This window comes from Rhinopithecus bieti, unplaced genomic scaffold (genome assembly GCF_001698545.2).
Source record: "Rhinopithecus bieti isolate Rb0 unplaced genomic scaffold, ASM169854v2 scaffold_38833, whole genome shotgun sequence".
NCBI lineage: Eukaryota > Metazoa > Chordata > Mammalia > Primates > Cercopithecidae > Rhinopithecus > Rhinopithecus bieti.
The window spans coordinates 675,761-702,419 of NW_016816114.1; the positions used below are offsets into that span (position 1 = coordinate 675,761).

At 39.0% G+C, this 26,659-nt stretch overlaps 1 protein-coding gene across 1 annotated transcript in view; it reads right to left on the minus strand.

The window, feature by feature from the left end:
• The window catches only part of SGCD (sarcoglycan delta), a 249,246-nt gene that overhangs the window by 11,010 nt on the left and 211,577 nt on the right, over positions 1–26,659 (minus strand).

The following is a 26,659-nucleotide window of genomic DNA, read 5'->3' on the forward strand; positions in this document are numbered from 1 at the left end:
AAAAAAAAAAAAAAAAAAAGGTAAGGCAATCCCGGGTCTAAACCGAGCTTCCTGGAATTGGTAGGTATCCTTTCTACTTTGTCCTGCTTCTGTATCTTCCATGGAGGCAGAATCATATAAAGAAAATGGGTCTAGGAGTCTGACATACTTGGAGTGAAGCCATGGGGTGGCCACTAAATGACCATGGGCAAGTCTTTTTTCCTTTACCTCCTCTTTCTTTCTAAAATCTCTGAAAGCCTCAGTTTCCTCATTTATAAAGTGCTTCAAATAGTGCCTGACACAATAGAAATTCAAATATGTATTACATATTACTATTACTGCTGTTGCTATTGTTACAATACCAACCAATCATAAGAAAGCCTCAGGCCTTAACCTTCAATGCAGCTGTCATTTCTGCATTGCAGAAAGGGTCAGTGGCTGGCAGGGGCTGGGGAGGGGAGGTAGTCTGACTGCAAAGGGACAGCATAAGAAAAACATGTTTTGTGTCATGGAACTTGATTGCAGTGGTGGTTACAGGTCTCTATGTATTTGTGAAAACTTCCAGATGAGTGAATTTTATGGTATGCAAGATAAAAAATAAATCGAGAGGGGAATCAGCCACATTCTATGCTAATTATGATGGCAAAACAGGATAATACTCCTCAGGAAGCTTTTTGCCTAATTCATATAATGAGAAAAACATTAACTCAAACCCAACCATCCCCTAAATATTCTAGATTTTATTTTTATTTTTCTTAGAAACAGGGTCTCAACCTGTTGCTCAGGCTGGAGTGCAGTGGCACAATTATAGCTCGCTGCCGTTTCAAATTCCTGTGCTTAAGTTATCCTCTGGCCTCAGCCTCCTGAGTAGCAGGGCATGTGACATCATGTGTAGCTAATTTTTAAATTTTTTGTAGAGATAGGGTCTTGCTATGTTTTCCCAGGCTGGTCTTAAATTCCTGGGCTCAAGTGATCTCCCCTCTTTGGCCTCTCAGAGTGCTGGGATTACAAGCATGAACCATCATACCCAATTTATTTTAATACTATTACTAGATAGGAATGTATGAAGATCCTCCTCTCTGTTACAAAGAAAGTATCCTAACTTAGGAACAGAGACCTCAGCAGTAGTTCTCAAAACACTCTGATCTAGACTAGTTTCCTGAGTTTAATTTCAGTACTTCTAACTTCCAGACACCTTAAACATGTTAAAAAGGAACATCATTCTCCTTGCCCACTGCTGACTTTGTTCTGTTTTTGCCACTGCCTCTGAATAGGGTGAAGTCTCTTGGGCCTCAGTAAGTGGCAAACAGAGCAAGCTGACCAGTAAGATCCACTATGGGGGAACCCCCAGCCACACTGCACAAATGCCAAGAGAGAGCTCATCCACATTTTTCAGGTCTAGGTTCTTGAGGATTGCTTCCAGGCAGCAGCCTTCTCCCTTGAATTGTCCCCCCTACAATAAGTCAGTTGAAGTCATCAGGAGAAGCAGTAGTCCTGGAGTACTTATGAAAGAATTGGCCTAAGTTTCTCTGTAGATAACTTTTCCTTCTGTGGTCTTACCCCTTTGGGTGTGGCAAAAATCCTCCACTCCCCCCCTCCCCTCCTCTAAAGGCCTTCACCAGGTTGTGCTGAACCAGGTGCAGTTCTGCCCATTATTGTGGTTCATCCCGTTTGCATTTGGTTTGATAATGTCAGTGCAACAGAGAAGGGGACTCATTAGCAGGACAACAGAAAGTGATGTCTGTGCAGTGTGACCTGGTCTAGAACCCTAATCCAACTAACTAGAGCTGCCCCTGTGCTCTTGACTCCCTCTCACGTTTGAGATATGAAGATGGTTTTTGGCCAAAGTTTTCTAACTCCTGTTTGCACTAATGTCGATACCTTTCTCCTTGTAGGATGAGTTTGTGCTCTTACTATACTGCCTGCTCGCCCCTTATCAGTGGCACTGCCATCATCCCCCTTGCCCAGGTGACAGTCCTCCTATCATCTTTTCTCTTTCTTCCTTCTTCCCTCAGTTAACGTGGCTTTTAACTCAGAACTTCTCTGTTCTCAGAATCAAGCCATGGAGTGGCCACTAAATGACCGTGGGCAAATCTTTCTTCCTTTCCCTCCTCTTTTCTTCCTAAAATTTCTTAGAATCATTCTTTGTGAGCATCAGAATCAATGGGAGGGGTTATGAAAGGGTCGCCTGTAACCTGGACTACTGTAACTGTCTCTCAAGTTTTGTCTCTAGTTTTTCCTTTTTCCCAATGAACTTCACACAAAAATATATCTTCCTGAAGTTTTGAAAATGTTACTTATCAAAACTTGTAGAATATGTTCTACAGTTTCCTTAGAAGAGATCCGAACTCCATTTAGAATTTGTTCTGATCTGTTTTTCTGGTTTTATTTCTTGCCTTCAATGTCAGCTATATGTTATTGAGGGGTTAGTTACTAGGTGGTGACACTGCTGAGGGCTTTACATGTGTTACCTCATTTAATCCTCACCTCAGTCTGGTGTTTCTATAGTCCCAAGTATACAAACAAGGAATCTAAGGTACAGTGACTTGCTCATGGTTATACTCCTAGTAAAATGGCAGAGCCAAGATTTGAATTCAATTTAGTGGACTCCAGAGCTAATATTTGTTTATACCATATTAGTTCCAGAAAAACTGTATTTCTTTCCATCTATCGTATCTTTACCCCATTTTCTGTAATCCTTTCTTCAAGAAATTAATGCTTAAATTTCTAAAACCGATGTATGTAAACAATAGTGAGGTAATAGTAGTATATATGGCAGAGTGATGCATACTTCATGGTTATACAGTATTTCTTATAACTTGAACAGTCTACTTCAGCAATATCAAATTTAGGATATTTGGAATGTGTTCAGACTTGGTACATAGAGTTCAAAGTGAATGATTTCGTACAAACAGAATAGTTTGGTGAAAAAGCTTGAAATAGAAAAAAGTGTGGAGCTTACAGAGTTTTATCAGATGCAGGACTGGCATTTCAGATGGGCATTGGAATCCGCTTTATTCTTGCCCACTGCCTAGGTCTCTGAGATTAGTAGGAGGGACCCAGGCCAGAGAGGTAGACTCAGAAATGACTCCTGCCTTTCCCCACATCTCAGCCGTGAAAGAACCAGGGTGGTGAGAAAGGGTACTACTCTGAAAGTGTCCTATTGTGAAAGGCAACAAAATAGAAATGATGATTTCCTGGAAGCAGAGACAAAAAAGGTAACCGGCTTTCTGTTTTATAGCCCAGCTTAATGTCCTTTGATGTTCAGGCAGATTTAACAGAAGTTGTTCCCATGCTAATCTTTCCACTGAGATAAAGCTCCTTGATATGGTTTGGCTGTGTTCCCACCCAAATCTCATCTTGAATTGTAGCCCCTATAATCCCCAAGTGTCATGGGAGGGACTTGGTGGGAGGTAATTGAATCATGGGGTGGTTACCCCATGCTGTTCTCATGATAGTGAGTTCTCATGAGATCTGATGGTTTTACAAGGGGTTTTCCCCCTTTGCTTGGCACTTCTCCTTCCTGCCACCTTGTGAAGAAGGTTCCTTGCTTCCCCTTAAGCTTCCACCATGATTGTAAGTTTCCTGAGGTCTCCCCAGCCATGGGGAACTGTGAGTTAATGAAACATCTTTCCTTTTTTTTTTTTTTTTTTGAGACGGAGTCTCGCTCTGTCGCCCAGGCTGGAGTGCAGTGGCCGGATCTCAGCTCACTGCAAGCTCCGCCTCCCGGGTTCACGCCATTCTCCTGCCTCAGCCTCCCGAGTAGCTGGGACTACAGGCACCCGCCAGGTCGCCCGGCTAGTTTTTTGTATTTTAGTAGAGACGGGGTTTCACCATGTTAGCCAGGATGGTCTCGATCTCCTGACCTCGTGATCCGCCCGTCTCGGCCTCCCAAAGTGCTGGGATTACAGGCTTGAGCCACCGCGCCCGGCCACATCTTTCCTTTATAAATTACCCAGACTCGGGCAGTTCTTTATAGCAGTAAGAAAATGGACTAATACGCGCCTACAAAAGCCCTGTGGAAACTGCAGAGAGCATCACTCCTGAAGTGATGTCCATCACCCTCTGCCCATAGCTTAATGATCACAACAAAATTGTTTAGATGGCACGTAGTAAGGAAAAATGGAAGAAGAGCTCCTCCTGATGGGGGTGGCAGTTAAGGGTCCTGCTGGCCTTTGCAAATGAACACTACTTCCATTAGGAGAAACTGCAACCCTCTCAGAGGAGAAAGAAAAGCCTCACTGAAGAGATGCAGAAAGGAGGAGTGGCCAGGAAGGGTGGGAGCCACAGCTAGGCTGGGCCAGGCTGTGCCATATCTTCAAGAAGAATGGTTCTCAAATGTGAGCATCAGAGGCACCTGGTGGGCTTGTGAAAACAGTGCTGGGTCCACCCCCAGGGTTACTGATTCAGTAAGTCTAGAGGGGTGCCCACACATCCACATTTGAAACAAGTTCCCAGGTGATGCTGATGCTGCTTGTTTGGGGGACCACACTTTGAGAAGCACTGCTCTAGTCCAAGGGTCACAAACTCAGGTGCCCCCACCAAGACTAAATAGGTGATATCAGTGAGTAACCCATAAGAAAGCTGTAAATAAAATGACATTCCCAGAACAGTAACATGTGGTATGTGGCACTGGCCTAAATGTGAATGAGGTGATGGAGATACTGTCTACAGGAACAGCTGCTGTTCTATCTAACCTGGCCAGTGGTTGCCAGGGCTTCTGATTTTAGTGTTTCCAAATTGAAAATGTTTTGAATTTTGATCTGAATTCTTACATTTTAGGAATAGAAACAAAATAATATAAAATTATAAATATGGTATAAAGAATGACAATGCTGGCTGGCGTGGTAGTTCACGCCTGGAATCCCAGCACTTTGAGAGGCCAAGACGGGTGGATCACCTGAGGTCAGAAGTTCAAGACCAGCCTGACCAACATGGTTGAAACCGCATCTCTACTGAATGCAAAAAAATTAGCCGAGTGCGGTGGCAGGTGCCTGTAATCTCAGCTACTCGGGAAGCTGAGGCAGGAGAATTGCTTGAACCCGGGAGGGAGATGTTGCAGTGAGCTGAGGTTGTGCCACTGCACTCTAGCCTGGGAGACAGATCAAGACTTCATCTTGGGGGATGGGGGAGAAAGAATGACAATGTTTCTTGACATAGTTATAAAGAATGACAATGGTTTTGTATAATTACTATCTTTCTTAAGAAAAAACAAATTTTGTAGCAACCTGAGCCCCTCTTCCTTATCCCTTCTATTTCCTTCCCTCCCTGGGAGTAACAACTATTAGGAATTTTGTGTTTGCTGTTTTCCTGCTTTTCTTTTTTTTTTTTTTTTTTTTTTTTGAGGAAGAGTCTCGCTCTGTCACCCGGACTGGAGTGCAGTGGCCGGATCTCAGCTCACTGCAAGCTCCGCCTCCCAGGTTTACGCCATTCTCCTGCCTCAGCCTCCCAAGTAGCTGGGACTACAGGAGCCCGCCACCTCGCCCGGCTAGTTTTGTATTTTAGTAGAGACGGGGTTTCACTGTGTTAGCCAGGATGGTCTCGATCTCCTGACCTTGTGATCCACCAGTCTCGGCCTCCCAAAGTGCTGGGATTACAGGCTTGAGCCACCGCGCCCGGCCTTTCCTGCTTTTCTTAATGACTAAATTTGCATCCTTAAACAATACACTACTATTACATACTTCACACACAGAACAATTACACTTTATAATTCTTTAATGACTTTGCTTTCCCCCCCTCAATATGATGTTTCTGAGGTTATTCTACATTTCAGCACATAGCTGTAATTTATTCAATTTCCCTAGTGTTACTATATACCATGATTTATTTGTGCATTCTACTGTCGGACACTGGGTTGGTTCTGGGTGTTTGTTTTTACAAATGGTGCAACCATGAACATTCTTGTGTGTGGTTCCTGATGCCTGAATGCAGAAGTCTCTTTCAGACTCATGTGGGAGAGTGGACTTGCTACTCCTAAGGATCTGCATATCTACAGCTTTATTAGATAATGACAAATAGCTCTCCAAAGTGGTTGCTCCAATTGACCTTCCCACTAGTAGTGTATAATGTTCCAGTTGTTCCTCTTTCTTACTGACATTTGGTACTGCTAAGTATGAAATGAGTGTGAAATGGGATGCCATTGTCTTTTAAAACTCTATTTACCTAATTATTAATGGAGTTAAGCATCTTGTCATTTGTAAGCCATCTGGGATTTTCTTCAGTGAAATATTTTCATCTATTTTGTTTATTTCTATTTTTTGTCTATTTTGATTTTTGTGTGATTTGTGGAATACTTTTATATAATCTGAAAAATATTTAGCAGTTCTATGTATTGACAGTTTCTTTCCGTTTGTGGTTTGTCTTTTATATTTAGCATTTGTGGATGAACAGAGGTTTTACATTTTAATGCAGACAAATTTATGGTCTTTTGGAATAGGGATTGTGCTTTCTGTGTCTTACTTGAGCATTCCTTCCCTACACTGATGTCATGAAGCTCTTCTATATTGTTTTCAAAGGTTTTATGTTTTCTTTTTTCATTATGTCTCTAATTCATCAGGTATTTAATTTTGTTTATAGTCTGCGGTTGGGGTCGAAAGAGATGGAGATTATCTTAACAGATGTTGAAAAAGCCAATATTTAGCTCCATCATAAATAATATTCCTATACCTTTATGGCTCTGTTTTGGGGGTTTCTAGTCTATTCTCTTTGTCTATCCCTGCAAAATATTGTTTAATTAAAAATTGTAGGCCGGGCACAGTGGCTCACACCTGTAATCCCAGAACTTTGAGAGGCTGAGGCGGGTGGATCACGAGGTCAGGAGATCGAGACCATCCTGGCTAACATGGTGAAACCCCGTCTCTACTAAAAAAATATACAAAAAATTAGCCAGGCATGGTGGTGGGCACCTGTAGTCCCAATTTCTTGGGAGGTTGAGGCAGGAGAATGGTGTGAACCCGGGAACCAGAGCTTGCAGTGAGCCGAGATTGCGGCACAGCACTCCAGCCTGGGCAACAGAGCAAGACTAGGTCTCAAAAAAAAAAAAAAAAAAAAAAAAAATCTGGAGCTTACTTATTTGAGTTTTAAAATTCTTTATACTTCATAAGGCAAGTCTTCTTACCTTATTCTTATTCAAGAATGTCTTAGCAATTCTTGGGTCTTCCACATACATTTTGGAATGAACTTAAGTTTCATAAGGAAATTCTGTTGGAATTTGGATGGGATTCAAATTCAATCTGTGAACACTGTAGCTATCTCTAATTACTTATGTTTTCTTTGATGTATTTCAATAGTTTAACCTATCTTTTGTAGGTATTGAAAATGGTATTTTTTGGCCAGGCACAGTGGCTCATGCCTGTAATCCCAGGACTTTGGGAGGCTGAGGCGGGCGAATCACGAGGTCAGGAGATCCAGACCATCCTGCCTAACATGGTGAAACCCCGTCTCTGCTAAAAATACAAAAAATTAGTTGGGCGTGGTGGCAGGTGCCTGTAGTCCCAGCTACTCAGGAGGCTGAGGCAGGAGAATGGTGTGAACCCAGGAGGCGGAGCTTGCAGTGAGCCGAGATAGCGCCACTGTACTCCAGCCTGGGCAACAGAGCAGGACTCCGTCTTCAAAAATAAAAAAAAACAAAAAAAAACAAACAAAAAAAAACCATATTTTTAAAAAAAGTATTTCTCATTCTCCTATTCCCTGGAATATAGATATCCTATTTTCCTGAAATATAGATATCTAATTGACTTTTTTGGTATGTTGATCTTAAAAGTCAACACCTAGATAAGCTGTTTTTCATAATCTGTCTGTAGATTATTTTAGGTTTTCATTGCAAATCTAAATTTTTTTTATTTGTGAAACTTTTATGTTTTTTTTTTTTTTTTTTGAGACAGAGTTTCACTCTTATTGCCCAGGCTGAAGTGCAGTGGCACAATCTTGGCTCACTGCAGCCTCAGCCTCCCAAGTAGCTGGGACTACAGGTGCCCATCACCACACCTGGCTAATTTTTGTATTTTTAGTAGAGACAGGGTTTTCACCATGTTGGCCAGGCTGATCTCGAACTCCTATGATCTCGAACTCAAGTGATCTGCCTGTCTCGGCCTCCTAAAGTGCTGAGATTACAGGCATGAGCCACTGCGTGTGGCTATCATTTCTTATACTAATTCTTTTTCTTTTTATACTATACTTTCTAGAACCATACAATACAGTGTTGATTAGAAGAAATGAAAACCTTGCTTCTTCCTCACTTAAAAAAGGAAATTTTCAACAATTGACCATTAAGTATGTTTTTTGTTCTAGGATTTTTCTCCCCTAATGCCTTTTAACAAGATAGTTCTCTACTATTCTCATTTTGCCACAAGTTTCTATCATTAATTAATGTGAATTTTATCAAATACTATTTAATCAAGTGCTATTTTATAATATATAATGGAATATCTATTAAGATATTTCTCCTTAATATATTAATGTGGTGAATTATATTAATTTTCCAACAACCATCCATTCCTGTGTTTTTGGCTTGAGCCCAACTTTGTCATTATGTAGTATCTTTTCTATGTATTTCTGAAAATATTTCATTATTTTTGGTAATTTGCATCTGTATTCATAAGAGTGTGTTCTATAATTTTTCTTTCTTGTAATAACAATGTCAGGTTCTGTCACTTTTCTATAATCCAGAGTTATTTAAAAGATTAGAATTATTTGTGCCTTGTATGTTTAAACACATTGATAAACCCTCTGGCATGAAAAATACGTGTTTTCCACTAAAAGAATAATTATAGCCTCATAGAGGTTTGGTGTTTCTTCTCCAGTTGTTTTTTGTAAGTTAGCTTTTTTTTTTCCATTTCATATAAAGTTTTAAAGTTTGTTAAAAGTTGATGTTGACAAAGTGTTTCTAAAACCCCTCAGCAGGAGGGGTGAGGCCTCATTTTAATAGACGCTATCCTCCTCCTTTTACACTATAGAAGAATTTTAAAAAATTAAAAAATAAAATGCCCCCTGCATTTGATAGCTGTCTTTTTTTTTTTTATTTTATTTTTTTTTTTTTTGTCTCACAATATTTTGATTATTTATGTCTTCTTTTTCCCTGGAACAGTACTGACCAGAGGTACTCTTACTAGTCCTTTCAAAGAGCTAACTTTTGGGTCTGTCAATCTGATATATTTTTATGTTTATTTCTAGTTCATAAATTTATCTGTTTTGTCCCAGATAATTCTCCAGTTTTAAGTTCTAAAATGTGCTGTGTTGTTTATTTTTGCCTTTCCAAATTTTAATATATGCATTTAAGGTTATGAATTTTCTTTGATGGCATCCCAAAGGAAAATGTATAATATAGGTGTAAATATTTTCTAATTTTAATATGACTTCTCTTTTGGCCTATGAGGTTTATAGAAGGCTGTTCTTTAGTTTTAGAAATATGTAAGATTTATTAGTATAGATTTCTAGTATTTCTAGTATAGACTGTCAGTTTTTGAACTGACAATCTTGTAATAGAGAACATTTTCTGTATAACATGAATGCTTTAAAAACTGAGCCTGGGCGCTTAGCACTCCTAGCACTTTGGGAGGCTGAGGTGGGCAGATCACCTGAGGTCAGTGTTTCGAGACCAGCCTGGCCAACATAGTGAAACCCCATCTCTACTAAAAATACAAAAATTAGCTGAACATGGCGGTGCATGCCTGTAATCCCAGCTACCCCGGAGGTGGAGGTTGCACTGAGTTGAAATCACACCACTGCACTTCAGGCTGGGCAACGGAGCAAGACTCCATCTCAAAGAAAAAAAAAAAAAAAAAGACCACCTTTTGGCTCAGTATGTATCAATTTTATAAATCTTGCATGCTTATCTGAAGAGAATGTGTGTTCTTCAGTCGTTGGTGCCATATTACATGTCTTATTAACTCAAGTAATTTAGTTGTTCCACTCAAATTTTTTGAATATCCATATATATTTTTATCTGTTTTATCATTTACTAAAAGAGCCATGTTATTAGATACATACCAGCTTAGAATTGTTCTATCTTCTTTATCTTAATATACAGTGATACTCTTTATTTCTTGTAATGCTTTTTCTTAAAATTTATTTGCCTATTGTATAGTTGTTCCACTATGCTTCTGTTATTTGCCTTGGGCACATTTTTCTGTCATTTTAAATATCAACTATTCTGTTTTAGATGTCTTTCATATAACTGAATTTTTAAAAATTTCAGATGACTTTTTATTGAGGTAAAACTTATATACAGTAAAGTGCACAAATCTTAATAATATACTTTGATGAATTTTGATAAATGTCTAGTTTCAGGTAATCACCATCGCATCCATCACCACTACCCTAGGAAGTCACCTCATGCTTCTCTGCATTCGCACCCACCACCCTCCAGTGGCACGATTCTTCTGATTTCTAGCACCACAGATAAGTCTTGCTTGTTTTTGAACTTCATATAATGAGAACAATAGTTTTTACTCTTTTATGACTTTTGAAACTAGAGATTCTTCCATGTGGCTCTGTTCATCAGTTGTTCATTCTTTTTATTGCTTAGTAGTGGTTGATTGCATGAATAGACCATGATTTGTTTACCTGCTCTACTGTTAATTGATATCTAGTTGTTTCCAGTTTGTGGCTATTTTGTAGAAAGTACTATGAACATTCTTACACAGGTCTTTTTGAGGAAAAGTTTTCATTTCTCTTGAATAGGCAGCTTTGAGTGGAATGCCTAGGTCACAAGATAGGCTTGTCTTTAATGTTGTGTGGTGAGGCAGCATCTAAGATGGTCCCCAGGAATCCTTGTCTCCTGGCATTCATGCCCTTATGTTATTCTCACCCCTCAACATGGACTGGATGTAATGACTTGCTTCTACACAAATAGAATATGGCAAAATTAGTGGGATATCACTTATGAGCTTAAGATGTAAAAAGACTGTGGCTTCCATCTTAGGCTCTTGTTCTCACTCTTTCAATCTGAGGGAAGCCGGCTGCTATGTTGATAGCTGCCCTGTAGAGAGGCCCGAGAAACTGAGGGAGAGGAGGCCATGAACTCAAGAAAAACTAAGGTGTTCAGTCCAACAGTCTACAGAGAACTTAATCCTGCCAGTGACCACTGGAGTGTGTTTGGAAGTGGACCCTACCCTAGTCCAGCATTTGATAAGATCACTGCCTTGTCCAATAGCTTAACTGCAACCTCATAAAAAATCTTGAATCAGAGGCATCAGCTAAGCTGCACCTAGATTCCTGACCTACAGAAAATGAAAGATAATAAATGTCTGTGGTTTTAAACTGCTAAGTTTTGGGGTAATGAGTTACACAGCAATAGATTAATAACACAATTAGAAATTGTCAAACTGTTTTCCAAGATAGTTTTGCAGTTTTACATTCCTATCACCATTGATGTTGAGTGCCTTTTTAATTATAGAAATTTTGGTGGCTACATAATAGTACTTTATTATGATTTTCACTTTGCTGATGACTAATGTTAGACACCTTTTCATGTGATTATTGGGTGTTCATATATGTTTATTTGGAAGGGGTCTATTTAAATCTCTCCCCTAACCTTTTTACAATTAGGGTATTTGTATTTTTGTTATTGATTTGTTATGTATCCTGGGTAAAAGTCTTTTCATATATATTTCAAGTATTTTCTCCCAACCTATCGGTTTTTTTTTTTCATTTTTAAAGCAGTGTCTCTTAATGAGTAGCTTTAAATTTTGATTTTAATTTGGATAAATTTAAATGTATTAATATTTGTAATTTTTACTACTTTGTGCCTTCTCTAATACCATTGACTACTCCAAGGTCACAAAGATACTCTTCCCATGTTTTCTTCTAGAATCTTTATAGTTTTAGCATTTATGCTTAAATTTACGATCCATCTTGAATTAATTTTTAAGAATGTGTTCATTTTTTCTAATAGGTTTATCCAGTTGTTCCACCTCCATTCGCTGAAAAGATAATCCTTTCCCTATTGAACAGCACTGATGTTTTTGTTGAAAATCAATTAAGCATGTATGTGTGGATCTATTTCTAAACTCCCTGATCAATTTATCTGGCCTCAGGATACTACCTGGCTGTCTTAATTCTCTTATTTCTGTATTCTTTAATCCTGCAAGACTATTGTTTATACAAGCAACATTATTTATGTCTATGTATTTAACTCTTTACGTATTCCTTCTGTTACCTTAGGCTTTCCAATATCAAAAGAATCCTTGATATTTTCCTTTAGTAGATGTCTTCTGGGGTAAGCCCCTAGTTTTGTTTTTCTGGAATAGATCTTTCATTTGCCCTCCTGTGTGAGAGGGACTTTGGCTATATCCACAACACTGCACTGACAATCATTTTCTCTCAGGTATTAAAGATACTATTCCTTCATATTCTGCTTCTCACTATTGTGATGAAGAAGTCAGCTGTCAGTCTAACCTCAATCCCAGAACTTCTACTTGTTTTTTTTTTTTTTTCTCTCTCCTACTCCTGTTTTATCTCTGATGGTCTACAGTGTCATTCTGATAAGTTTACATGTAAATTTCACTTTATTTGCAGTATTTTATATATATATATATTTTTTTTTACTCTTTAAACTTGTGGTTCTGTGTCTCTCATCACTTTAGGACAATACTCACCTTATATGTCTTTGAAAACTGTTCTTGCCCTAGTCTCTCTCTCCTCATTCATTCTGCAATTTGGATTAGATGTTCTTACTCTAGCATTCCTATTCTTTTGTCTCTCTGATTTTGAGGTAATTCTTCAGATATATGTTCATATTGATTTATTTTTCTCTTTCTCATATTCATTGGAGTTTTGCTTTTTGAGATTATATTTTCATTTCTAGCAATTCTGTTTCATTTCTAATCAGTTATTTTTATATGCCTTTATTTTTTACTCTTAATTTATTCATGTGTTTCTTTATGCATGGTAAACATACTTACCTCGTTTTTTCCTCTGCTAATTCTCGTAACTGAAGTCTCTGTGGGTCTACATTGGCTGCCTGGTTTTCCTGCCTGCTCTCTTGCTCACGGTGCCTTGTTTCTGAGTGTATTTTGTACTTCTTGACTGTGAGTTCATATTGCTTGGATTTTTATCTGCAGGAATTATTTGAAGCCTGAATTTAAGATGGTTTTCTCTAGAGAGGATTTGCATTTGTTTCCATCACACACTGGTACCCCCATGAACTTGAACCCACTGTAAACTAATTTCTCTGCTTGAGGTTTCAGGCCCATCCAAGTAACAAGAATTCAGCCAGGCTACAAGCCAGAGTGAAGGCCAGTTTGCAGTTATCAAGTGGTAGAGAAATTTATTTTTTTTCTTTTCATTCAGTGCAGAGGTTCAAGACAGGCAATTTCCCTTGTAGTCCTCTGAGTGGAAGGGCCAGGTAGGGAAGACTAGGCAGATTAGGTTCTATTTCACCCTTACACTGAGGCTTTGGTACGTGGGGGCCCCAGTTTCATCTCTGAAATCTCTAAGACTCCCCACTTCAGTGAACCCCAAGATTTGCTCTGTTCCCATAACCCAGGAGCCCATGAAAACTGAAGCTAAATTTCATCTAGGTTAGCAAAATCTATAAAATTAAAGGGACCTCAACGATCAGTTGATGTCTCTGTGTTCTCATGCTCCTTTAGGGCTTGAATGTTGAATAATCTTAATTGTTTTCAGAGGGTGGACTGGTTAGGGAACTTAAAACTACCATCTATGTTGCACTAGAGGTCCAGGTTTCTGATTTTTCAAAAGACTATGGAATTTGACATGGTATGGTAAAATCAGGTCAACTTTAAAAGTTGGCAACTTCTTTTTAAATTATGGGTGTGGCAACTTTCTGAGAATCACATCCAGCTGAAGAGTTGTCAATTGGCTAGAAAGCTCCATGGAGGTTTGTTGATCATGGCTCCATTAGAGAAAGATAACATCTATGAATGAGATATATAATTCTGTGTATTATAGGAATTTGTCCTTACACATTTGGGAGACCTGGTTAAACAATCTAGGTAAGGTTGTCTTTGTGTCTGATGCTGGAGCTTGAAGTCAGTGGGGTGGGAGTCAGGAAAAAAAGATGGGTATGAAGTGGGGAAGAATGATGATAAACTGGAACCCACGACAATCTCCCACCACTTCTGTCTTTCTTCCTGAAACTCAGCATGTACCTAGCCCAGGAGTTGGAGAAGCTAGAAGAGAAATGGTGGGAGCCAAAAGACTGAAGTCTTGGGCTGCTGCCCCACACTAGCAAGGTGATTGAGCAGGTGATCTCCAACAGTGCCTGTGGCTCTGCACTGATTTACCAGCCCAAAAGGAGTATGGCAGATGCTGCATTCTCACCTTCCAAACCTCATGCAGCCATGCTAACTCAGGAAAGGATTTTGGGAAATGTAGTTCCAGCTCAGCTAGGTTGATACATTATAAATCCACCCCACCTTGTTATCCCTGTTTTATTTTTAGAGACAGGGGTCTCACTATGTTGCCCTGGTTTTGAACTCCTGGGCTCAAGCAATCCTGCCTCAGCCTCCAGAATAGCTGGGATTACAGGTGTGCACCCCTATTTCTGGCTCAGGTATCCCTGTTTTAACTGTCTGCTTTGGCTTGAACACATGGTACTCAGAGGAACCAATTTCAACTTGCATTATAGAAATTGGCTTAAATAAAATAAGCACCAGAAAATAGGAAGAAGGAACATAATCTTCTCTAATTATATAAGTTCTACTTTTAAGTCAAATAAGGGTCACTTTGAAACTCAAGTTCCTTCTTATCTCAAATAGGTATTTAAATTTTATCAATGAAGCTGCTAGGTTTGTAGAGATCTGTTGAAAGAAAAATCTATGCATAATATTCTAGGCGGCTGCTCTAAAGATTTAAGAAATGGATTGGATAGTCCCATTTGAAGACTATTTCTCTCAGAAAGCAGTGATATTCTGTCCTCTAGAGCGAAACCATTTTGAGATTTGCTTCTATGAAAGGCAAGCTTGGCCATTACAAAACATTATTTTGAATCCACTCTTCTTTCCCAGTGTAGAGCTAGTTGATTTATTTAATAAACATTGATTATACTGGGCTTAAGGGGACACAGAAATGCAGAGGGACCAGCATGCAGCATAAAGACTTTTAGAAAGAAAGTAATTTTATGGGTTAAAAGAAATTTAAACAAAGTAGATAATGTGATATTAATAAGAGGCAAGGCTGGGTGTGATGGCTCATGCCTGTAATTCCAGCACTTTGGGAGGCCGAGGCAGGTGGATCACCTTAGGTCAAGAGTTTGAAATCAGCCTGGCCAACATGGTGAAACCCTGTCTCTACTAAAAATACAAAAACTAGCCAGGTGTGGTGGTGGGTGCTTGTAATTCCAGCTACTGGGGAGGCTGAGGCAGCAGAATTGCTTGAACCCAGGAGGCAGAGGTTGCAGTGAGCTGAGATTGTGCCACTGCACTCCAGTCTGGGCACCAGACCAAAAACTTCATCTCAAAAAAAAAAAAAAAAAAAAAAAAAAAGTAGGAAGCAAGTGAGGATTTGCAGAATAAGGACTTTAAATGGAGTGGTGGTATAAGGGAGCAAAAAAGATTCCTGTGATGGTTAATTTTATTTTTCAACTTGACTAAACCAAAGGTACCCATACATTTGGTCAAACATTATTCTAGGTGTGTCTGTGAGGGTGTTTCTGGATGAGATTAACATTTGAATCTGAAGAGTAAAGCAGGTTCCTCCTTAATGCAGGTTGGTTTCATCTAATCTATTGGTAACGTGTATAGAACAAAAAGCTGAGTAAGAGAGAACGTTGCCTGTCTGCCTACTTAAGACATCAGTCTTCTGCCTTCAGATTGGAATTTATATAAATACCATCTACTCCTTGGTTCTCAGTCCTTCTGACGTGAACTGGAACAACACCATCAGCGCTCCAGCTTGCAGACAGCAGATCATGGTACTTTTCAGCTTCTGTAATTGTGTGAGTCAATTTTTTATAGTAAATCTATGTATGTCTAGTTTTTTCTGCTTCTCTAACAGAGTGGAGAGTGCAGAAGAGGTAGCAAGAGGACTGCAAAGAAAGTAGCTAGGAGTCTGTTATTATCCAGGTGGGAGAAGATGGTGATTTGGATTTGGTGATGTACTGGATCAAGGCTGATTTCTAGTGCTGTAGATTTTATTACTGGTAGATGGTGGAGGTCAGTCACTGAGAGAGGGAAGAGAATAAGCAGAATGCTTATAGAATATAAGGATAGAAAAAGAATATAAGGATAGAAAATTGTGAGTTCAGTTTGAAATATGTCAATTTGAAGATGTGTGAGTCATCAAGCAGAAATGTGGACATGTAGGGCTAGAGATAGTAAAGTGGGAGGTGTATGTGATCGTGGTTGGTGGAGTATTTTCATATCACTGAGTTAATGGTACATTGTGTATAACACCCCAAGAAAAAGAAACCTGAGGCTGGACATGGTGGCTCACGCCTGTAATCCCAGCACTTTGGGAGGTCAAGGCGGGCGGATCACGAAGTCAGGAATTCAAGACCATCCTGGCTAATACGGTGAAACCCCATCTCTACTAAAAATACAAAAAAATTAGCCAGGTGTGGCGGCGGGCGCCTGTAGTCCCAGCTAACCGGGAGGCTGAGGCAGGAGAATGGTGTGAACCTGGGAGGTGTAGCTTGCAGTAAGCTGAGACTGAGCCACCGCACTCCAGCCTGGATGACAGAGCAAGACCCCATCTCAAAGAAAAAGAAAAAAAAAGAAACTTGAAAACATAATTGGATTCCATGGACCATCCACTGTCTCTTTTTGGCTGGTGAGACTAGGAAGGTGCAGTTGAGGAACTGATTGTCTAGCCAATTCGCCATGTACATTGCATCCTCCCGGGATAAACACTTCCTCTGAAATGCTCTCATTTCTATAGCTAGACATGAGGCAAAGCTCTGACCAGAGTTCCAAAGTGCCCAGCCTCTGTTACCCTCTGAGAGGGTTTCATAGCTCGTGTTTAAAGACGTGTAGTTTTTGGCCCAGGGAATACGACAAGGAGAAAATTGGTCATCTCTCCCAGGTTTATCAAGCTCTGAGATTTTTCTCAAGCTCTGAGATTTTTCTCTATCAAACCTTCCTTTCATGGCACATTTCTGCATTCAGTTGAAACCTCTGCTCAGCTCAAATTCCACTTAATGGACCTGTGAAACATGGGGAAACTGGGTCCCTTTCCTTCTTGGCTGTACTTGGAAGTCTCATGAATCAAAAAAATCCTACAAAACTTTAAATGTTATCACAAAGTCTGTTTTGAAAACTCAGAGAATAATTTATTTGCTGTTGGCATTATCAGTTTGTTCTCTGTCTCAGGCTCATTTTTTGTTGAAATTGTTTTTGTTGAAACAGTGATTACTTACCCAGATTTCTCGTTTTCATTTCCTTCATCATAAGAATCTACATTAATCACTTCCAAACCTAACCAAGCTTTTAGATCATATTCTGTTTCAATCCTCAGAGAATGGAGACAATGGCTTTTGTTACTTTGGGGAGCGACCTTCAGAACCTCATAAAAGCCAAATAATATATGTGGTAGCTGAAATAGAAGAGGTTAGCTCTGGTCTTTCCTAGGAAACAGCAGTTTCACACCAACACCTAGGATTACTCTGTGTGTTACGAGTTTGAGAAAAATAATAATCAGAGAAAGTTATGGCTGAAAGGGAAATAACTTTGAAAAAACTAGCGGGAAGGTGAAAACTAGTGGGAAAGTGTAAAGTTGGTATATTTTTGGCCAATCAAAGCAGCTGCACTTGGGGAGTTCTCAGATTGGGTGGGAGATTTCAATGTGGTCAGAATCACAAGAGGAGCTTTTGAAACTTGGGTCACAACCCACACAAAATCAGAATGCCAGGGCATTTATTGATTTGAATTTTTTCTTTAAGGAGGTAGTTGAGAACCATTGATGTAGACTGACTTAGCAGATCTTTAAACGTTAATAGGGAATCCTGCATTCCACTGATGAGAACAGCATGCTTAGGATATTGCTTCAGAGGACAGTTAACCCAAGTAACAACCCCAATAGCTAAGCTAACATACTTGATAAAATAAAGATCTACAGTGCCCACTGTGTGGGTCCATTATACGTCTGTGTTGCCACTCTAATGCTGCTGTCTATATAAAACTTGAGCAAATGAGTAGGATTCTTTAATTCAAAAGTTGTGTATCTCTAAGAAGGTGACATTATTCACGGCAGTCTTTAAAGTGTATATATTTTTCAAACAATTTCTTCATTGACCTGAAGTTCATTAGCACTCTGAATCTTCAAGAGCTCAGTTTAATTTCTACTTCTAGAAAATCGCTTGAAAAATTGTTCCCATATTTTAGCTGTGCTGTTTGATCAACACTAATGAACCAACAGCCATTTTGAAGAGCCTGGTCTGTATCAGTGTAATGGGACATTTGAAGTAATGGTGAGTGAGATTTTAATGCCAGGCAACTTTAAGAACATGATATTGGCTACCATCATGTTCAGCTCTATGGTCCAGTTAGTTTTCTGCCTGGATGTTAATAATTTTGACAATAAAATCATGACATTTTCCTACAACACTTGTGACTCATCTTCTATTTTCGAGTTAAGGTTTTTCAGAGTTGGATTCAAAGGAACCGCAGAGGCCTAGGGTTTTCCAATTAAAGTCCATGGCAAGTATCACTGACAGATTTAGATTCATACAGCATAAATGAATCCATATTATATACCATGGGTGTGCTTTTTGAGTTAGGCATTCTAGCTGTTATTCTGTACCAGCTCCATTTGTGGCAAGAGGCAAGGGAGGTTCAGAGCAGTTAAACACTGTGGCCAAGACCATGTGCTTAGAGACTTGTAGGTGAAACCCAGGTCTCTGACTCCTCACTAGTATATTTTAATAATATTCCATGGTTCTGATTGTTTAAAAGTAGATTTTATATTGGGTGGAAATATCTTCCGATAACATATGTCATCTGCAGCTTTCATAGGCAGATACACACAGTTTATAAAGACAAGCATTCTGGTTATTTTCAAGTTTTCTTTATCCAGGCTGAAGAGGATAGTTGACAGATCCTCCAGCAAGTAGACTAAAGTGATCTTCTTGGTCATCCTACCCTGCAGGAAATGGGAGGCCCACCTTCTGCTCTCACTCTTGATATATCAATTTCCTTCTTATCCTTCAAGACTCAATTAGATGTCTCTTCTTTAGAGAGGCCTTCCCTGACCATCCCTTCTATCACTTAGTGACATTTCCTTCATGCCACTGGACACAATTGCAATTATTTGTCTCTTGTTTTAATTTGTCTCTTCCTCTAGATTAAGCTCTGTAAATGTGATAATTCTACTTGATTTATGCCCAGCATCAAAGATATTGCCTGGTGTGCAGTAAATATTTGTTTGAACTTAGAATCTGCTGCCTTGTGTTGAATGCAATGCTCGTGCTATGTTCTGAGCAAGGTGCAGGGCCAAATGAGCACCCTTTCCCTTGTTGGTATGATTCTGAACAACTTAAGAGTATTATTGCAGTCTAGTTGCATTAGAATTGGCAGTCTCGTTAGTGTTATCTTTCACTGAACTTACTTAGGAAAAAAATATGATGCTAGGGCCATATTTTGTTATGTTACCTTTTAGATTTTCCCTAAGGGCCACAATTTCCCCCTCTTAATATATCTTAAATACCTTATTCTTCTAACTTATTAGCAATTTCATGCCACCTTACAATCTTTTATTCCAAATTTCTTGGAAGGGAATGTAGGATAGTTCTTTAAAGCTTGAGCTTCAGACTCAGGATTTTGAGCTGAAGCACCTCATCTACTGAATGTTTCACCTTGGAGAAGGCTTTTTGAGGCTGAGCTGTTTCCCATGTTCAGAAGAGATATTGGTGTCTTCTTTGTAGCACTGTTATAAAGATGAAATGTGGAAATGTAGGTGAAGCCTTAGGATATGGCAGTAAGTGATTGGTGTTAGTGTAGTCATTCCCCCCTTAAACTGGTTAGAACTGATGATTCCTTTTGTTCCTAATCCCGTCTCTGGTGTTCCTGATCCACAAGAGGCACCCTGTTTTACATAATGGCCACATAACAGACTGCAAAGAACTTGAATGCAGAGAGTAATTTTAATCCAAAATGTTCAAAGGTAAGTAAGTGGCCAAAAATAGTCCATTCTATGTTTTTGACTGTTAAACTTTAAGAACTATGAGAGAGGAAAAGCTTGACAGATTCTCTGTAGAATTTGTCAATTACTTTTGCCAGAGGTCAAAACTGATCATAAATACTGTGCCTTAGTAGCCTAACATGGCTTCTGAACTGTGAATAGAAGCTGGGATTTTGTAGCAAATGGTGTTCCTCAGAACTTGAGGTTTCCAAGGTGACTGCATATGAAACTACAAACATCATAGTAGCAGTTTCCAGAGGGATTCTCTTTATGGTCCTCCCTATACCCTCCATCCCCAAACCATTACATTCTTTACACTGTGATTCTTTCTAAAATGAGATAGAAATGAAATAATTCATCTGAATATCAAAGAAATGATGTACATATATCCATCTTCTTAACTTTCATTAGAGTACTGATTTTTCAAGTGTGGAACTCCCAGAGAAGGAGGGAGGCTGCCATCTTTGCTGTTTCACAGCCTTCACTGGTGATACCTCCAGGTACTGGAAAATCCGAGGTGATTAGGAACTGGAGCGGATACCCAGAAAACTGCATGAGGACTTCAGAAAAGTGGCCAGACTGTTTTTTTTTTTTTGTTTGTTTGTTTTAAAAAAAGCCATCCAGAGGTCAGCAACCTCAGAGACTGAAGGTAGATAAGCCTACCAAGATGAGAAAGAATCAGTGCAAAACCACTGAAAACTCAAAAAGTTAAAGTGCTCTTTTCCCCTCAAATGACCACATTACCTCTCCAGCAAGGGTTAGAAATGACAGAAGTGGAATTCAGAATATGGATCGGAACAAAGATGACTGAGCTAAAAGAGTACATTGTAACCCAATGCAAGGAAGCTAAAAATCATGGTAAAACATTGCAGAAACTGAGAGATGAAATAGCCAGTATAGAGAAGCATGCATCCAACGTGATAGAGCTGAAAAACAGACTACACGAATTTTATAATGCAATAACAAGTATTAACAGCAGAAAAGACCAAGCAGAAGAAAGAATTTCAGAGCCTAAAAAAACTGCCTTTCTGAATAGAGAAAAAAGAATGAAACGGAATGATGAAAACCTCGGAGAAATATGGGATTATGTAAAGAGACCAAATCTATGACTGATTGGTGTACCTGAAAAAGATGAGAATGGAACCAATTTAGACAACATGTTTCAGGGTATTATCCATGAGAACTTCCCCAACCTAGGTAGAGAGGCCAACATTCAAAATCAGGAAATGTAGAGAACCCCAGTAAGAAGATCATCCCTAAGATGAGAAGATCATCCCTAAGACACATAATCATCAGATTCTACAAGGTGGAAATGAAAGAAAAAGTGTTAAAGGCAGCTGGAGGGAAAGGACAGGTCACCTACAAAGGGAAACCCATCAGACTAACAGAAGACCTTTTGGCAGAAACCCTATTGGCCAGAAGAGATTGGGGGCCAGTATTCAACATTCTTTAAAATAAATTCCAACCCAGAATTCTTCATAAGAGAAGGAGAAATAAGATCATTTTCAGACAAACAAATGCTGAGAGAATTTACCACCAACCTGCCTTACAAGAGCACTAAATATGGAAAAGATCATTACCAGCCACTACAAAAACACACTGATGACACTATAACGCAACCACATAAACAAATCTCCAAAATAACCAGCTAACATCATGATGGCAGGATCAAATACACGTGTATGAATGCAGAACCAAGACCCATCTGTATGCTGTCTCCAAGAGACCCATCTCACATGGAGTGACACACATAGGCTCAAAATAAAGGGATGGAGGAAAATCTACCAAGGAAATGGAAAACATTAAAAAGCATGGGTTGTAATCTTAGTTTCTGCCAAAACAGATTTTAAGCCAATAAAGATTAAAAAATACAAAGAAGGGCATTAAATAATGGTAAAAGGTTCAACTCAACAAGAAGAGCTAACTATCCTAAATAAATATGCACCCAGATTCATAAAGCAAGTTCTTAGAAACTTTCAGAGACTCAGATTCCTATATTAGTGGGCGACTTTAACACCCCACTGGCAATATTAGATCATTGAGACAGATATTCAGGACATGAACTCAGCTCTAAATGACTTGGACCTGAGATCTCTCTCCACCCCAAAACAACAGAATATACATTCTCCTTATCACCACATGGCAGTTTCTCTAAAATTGATCACACAAGCAGAAGTAAAACACTCCTCAGCAATGCAAAATGACTGAAATAATAACAATCTCTCAAACCAAAGCACAATATGCACCCACGTTGGTTGCATGCTTCTCTGTACTGGCTATTTCATCTCTCAGTTTCTGCAATGTTTTACCATGATTTTTAGTTTCCTTGCATTGGGTTACAATGTACTCTTTTAGCTCAGTCATCTTTGTTCCGATCCATATTCTGAATTCCACTTCTGTCATTTCTAACCCTTGTTGGAGAGGTAATGTGGTCATTTGAGGGGAAAAGAGCACTTTAACTTTTTGAGTTTTCAGTGGTTTTCCATGACTACATGGAACTCGAACAACATACTCCTGAATGACTCTTGGGTAAATAATGAAATCAAAGCAAAAATCAAGAAGTTCTTTGAAATTATTAAGAACAATGTATCAGAATTACAGGGACACAGCTAAGGCAGTGTTAAGAGGGAAACTGATAGCACTAAATGCCCACATAGACAAGTTACAAAGCTCTCTAGTTAACAGCCTAACATCAAACAGAAGTAGAGAACCAAGAGCAAACAAATCTCAAAGCTAGCAAAAGACAAGAAATAACCAAGATCAGAGCTGAGCTGAGAGAGAGACATGAAAAACCCTTAAAAAAAAAATGAATCCAGGAGCTGGTTTTATGAAAAAAATTAATAAAATAGATTGCTAGGCAGACAAAGAAGAAAAGAGAAGATTCAAATAAACACAATCAGAAATGACAAGGGGGATGTTACCACTGACCCCACAGAAATACAAACAACTATCAGAGAATATTATGACCACCTCTGTGCTCATAAACTAGAAAATCTAGAATAGATAAATTCACGGACACATACACCTTCCCTAGACAGAACCAGGAAGAAACTGAATCCCTGAATAGACCAATAATGAGTTCTGAAATTGAGGCAGTAATAAATAGCCTACCAATCAAAAAGAGCCCAGGACCAGACAGATTCACAGATAAATTCTACCAAATGTATGAAGAAGAGCTACCATTCCTACTGAAACTATGACAAAAAATTGAGGAGGGACTCTGCCCTAACTTATTCTATGAGGCATCATCCTGATACCAAAACCTGGCAAAGATAGATAAAAACAGAAACCTTCAGGCCAGTATCTTTGATGAATATTGATGCAAAAGTCCTCAATTAAATACTGGCAAACTGAATCCAGCAGCACATCAAAAAGCTTATCTACCACAGTTAAGTAGGCTTAATCCTGGGATGCAAGGTTGGCTCAACATATGCAAATCAAATGTGATTCATCAGATAAACAGAACTAAAGACAAAAACAGCATGATTATCTCAATAGATGCAGAAAAGGCTTTTGATAAAATTCAACATCCATTCATGTTTAAAACACCATAAACTAAGTATTAGACCCATAAGCCAGTATCATACTGAATGGGCAAAAGCTGGAAGTATTTCCCCTTGAAAACCAACACAAGACAAGGAAGCCCTCTCTCACCACTCATATCCAACACAATATTGGAAGTTCTGACCTGGGTATTCAGGCGAGAAAGACACAAAGGGCATTCAAATAGGAAGAGAGAAAGTCAAACTATCCCTGTTTACAAACAACATGACTCTACCTCTAGAAAACCCCATGGTCTTAGCCCAAAAGCTTCTTAAACTGATAAGCAACTTCAGCAACATCTCAGAATATAAAATCAATGTGCAAAAATCACTAGGATTCCTATGCACCAACAACAGTCAAGCCCAGAGCCAAATCAAGAATGAACTCCCATTCACAGCTGCCACAAAAATAATAAAATACCTAGCAATACAGTTAACCAGGGAAGTGAAATGTCTCTAAAGAACTACAGACCACTGCTCAAAGAAATGAGATGGCAGAAATGGAAAAACATTCCATGCTCATCGATAGGAAGAATCAATATTGTGAAAATAGCCATACTGCCCAAAGCAATTTATAGATACAATGCTATGCCTATTAAACTACCATTGACATTCTTCACAGAACTAGAGAACTATTTTAAAAATCATATGGAACCAAAAAAAAGCCCGAATAGCCAAGTCATCCTAAACAAAAAGAACAAAGCTGGAGGCATCATGCTACCTGACTTCAAACTATACTGCAAGCCTACAGTGACCAAAACAGCATGGTACTGGTAGAAGAGCAGACACACAGACCAATGGAACAAAACAGAGAACCCAGAAATAAGACCACACACCTATAACTATCTGATCTTTGACGAACCTGACAAAAACAAGCAACGGAAAAAGGACTCCCTGTTCAATAAATAATGCTCAGATAACTGGCTAGCCATATGCAGAAGACTGAAACGGAACCTGATCCTTACATCATACATAAAAATTGACTCAAGATGGATTAAAGACTTAAATGTGAAATCCAAAACTCTGAAAACCCTGGAAAACAACCTAGGGAATGCCATTCAGGACGTGGGCATGGGCAAAGATGTAATGATGAAACAGCAAAAGAAAAAATTGACAAATGAGATCTAATTAAAGAGCTTCTGCACAGCCAAAGAAATGAAGAAACTATCAACAGAGTAAACAGATAACCTACAGAATGGGAGAACATTTTTACAAACTTTGCTTATTTTTTTCTTGTAAATTGTTTAAGTTCCTTATAGATGCTGGATATTATAGACCTTTGTTAGATATAAAATACCTCATTAAAAGTAGGCAAAGGACATGAACAGATACTTTTCAAAAGAAGACATACATGTGGCCAACAAACACATGAAAAAAAGCTCAAAATCAGTAATCATCAGAGAAATGCAAATCCAAACCACAGTGAGATACCTCACACCAGTCGGAATGGTTATTACTAAACAGTAAAAAAATAATAGATACTGGTGAGGTTGTGGAGAAAAAGGAATGCTTATACACTGTTGGTGGGAGTGTAAATAAGTTGACATTGTGGAAGACAGTGTGGCAATTCCTTAAAGACCTAAAGACAGAACTACCATTTGACCCAGCAATCCCATTATAGGGTATATACCCAAAGGAATATCAATTATTCTATTATAAAGACATATGCACGCATATATTTATTACAGCATTATTCACCATAACAAAGGCACAGAATCAACCTAAATGCCCATTAATGATAGGCTGGATAAAGAAAATGTGGAACATATACACCATGGAATACTAAACAGCCATAAAAAACAATGAAATCATGCGCTTTGCAGGAACATGGATGGAGCTGGAGGCAGTTATCCTCGGCAAACTAACACAAAACAGAAAACCAAATACCGCATGTTCTTACTTGTAAATGGGAGCTAAATGATGAGAACACATGGATACATACAGGGGAACAACATGCACTGGGGCATTTCGGGGGATGAGAGGATAGAGAGGATCAGGAAATATAATGAATGGTTACTAAGCTTAATACCTGGGTGATGAAATAATATGTACAATAAACACCCATGTCACAAGTTTACCTATGTAACAAACCAGTAATTGTACTCCTGAGCTTCAACTAAAAGCTAAAAAAAAAACCTCACAGAATCTAGGGTCTGAAATTTAGTAGACCTGTGATTTTGGATAAGTGTTCAACTTCTCTGAATCTTAAAAATAAAGGTAATAAAAATTCTAATTATACCCTTGTAATATATGTGTATATTGTCTTTAGTATAGGTCTGGACTATATTGTGGTACAATTGTGAAAGGAGGTGGAGAAAACCTCTCAAATGCTGCTTAATTAATGGAGATGCACAATGAACAATTTTTAACTCGCCTCTTTTCAGCCATTGTTTTGATATTTCAGGTGGTTCTCTGTCAGAAGTATACTTTCATTTTACTTGGCCTCTTGGGATTTTTACACTTCCTTTGTTGAAGAACTAAATGGAATGACTTTAATCTACATAGTAGCTCACAAAGTTATGAAACTCTAAAAAGAATTGTTCTGTTTTCACTTCAGGGCCTTGATGAGGAGAAGGGGACATGGGATGTTAGAAGTTATTTTCAGTTCTGCCTATGGATGGCAATGAGAATATTGTACATTTTACTGTTTACTTGTAGGATGTAACACAGAAATGGAGAAAAATTGCTTATATATACTAACCTTGATTTTATAATGTATTTTAAATAAAAGATCAGCCTAGGATGCCTCATCTTAAAAGATCAGGGGCAGGGAGCAAGATGGCCGAATAGGAACAGGAACAGCTCCAGTCTCCAACTCCCAGCGCGAGCGACACAGAAGACCGGTGATTTCTGCATTTTCAACTGAGGTACTGGGGACATCTCACTAGGGAGTGCCGGACAATCGGTGCTGGTCAGCTGCTGCAGCCTGACCAGCGAGAGCTGAAGCAGGGCGAGGCATCGCCTCACCTGGGAAGTGCAAGGGGGAAGGGAATCCCTTTTCCTAGCCAGGGGAACTGAGACACACAACACCTGGAAAATCGGGTAACTCCCACCCCAATACC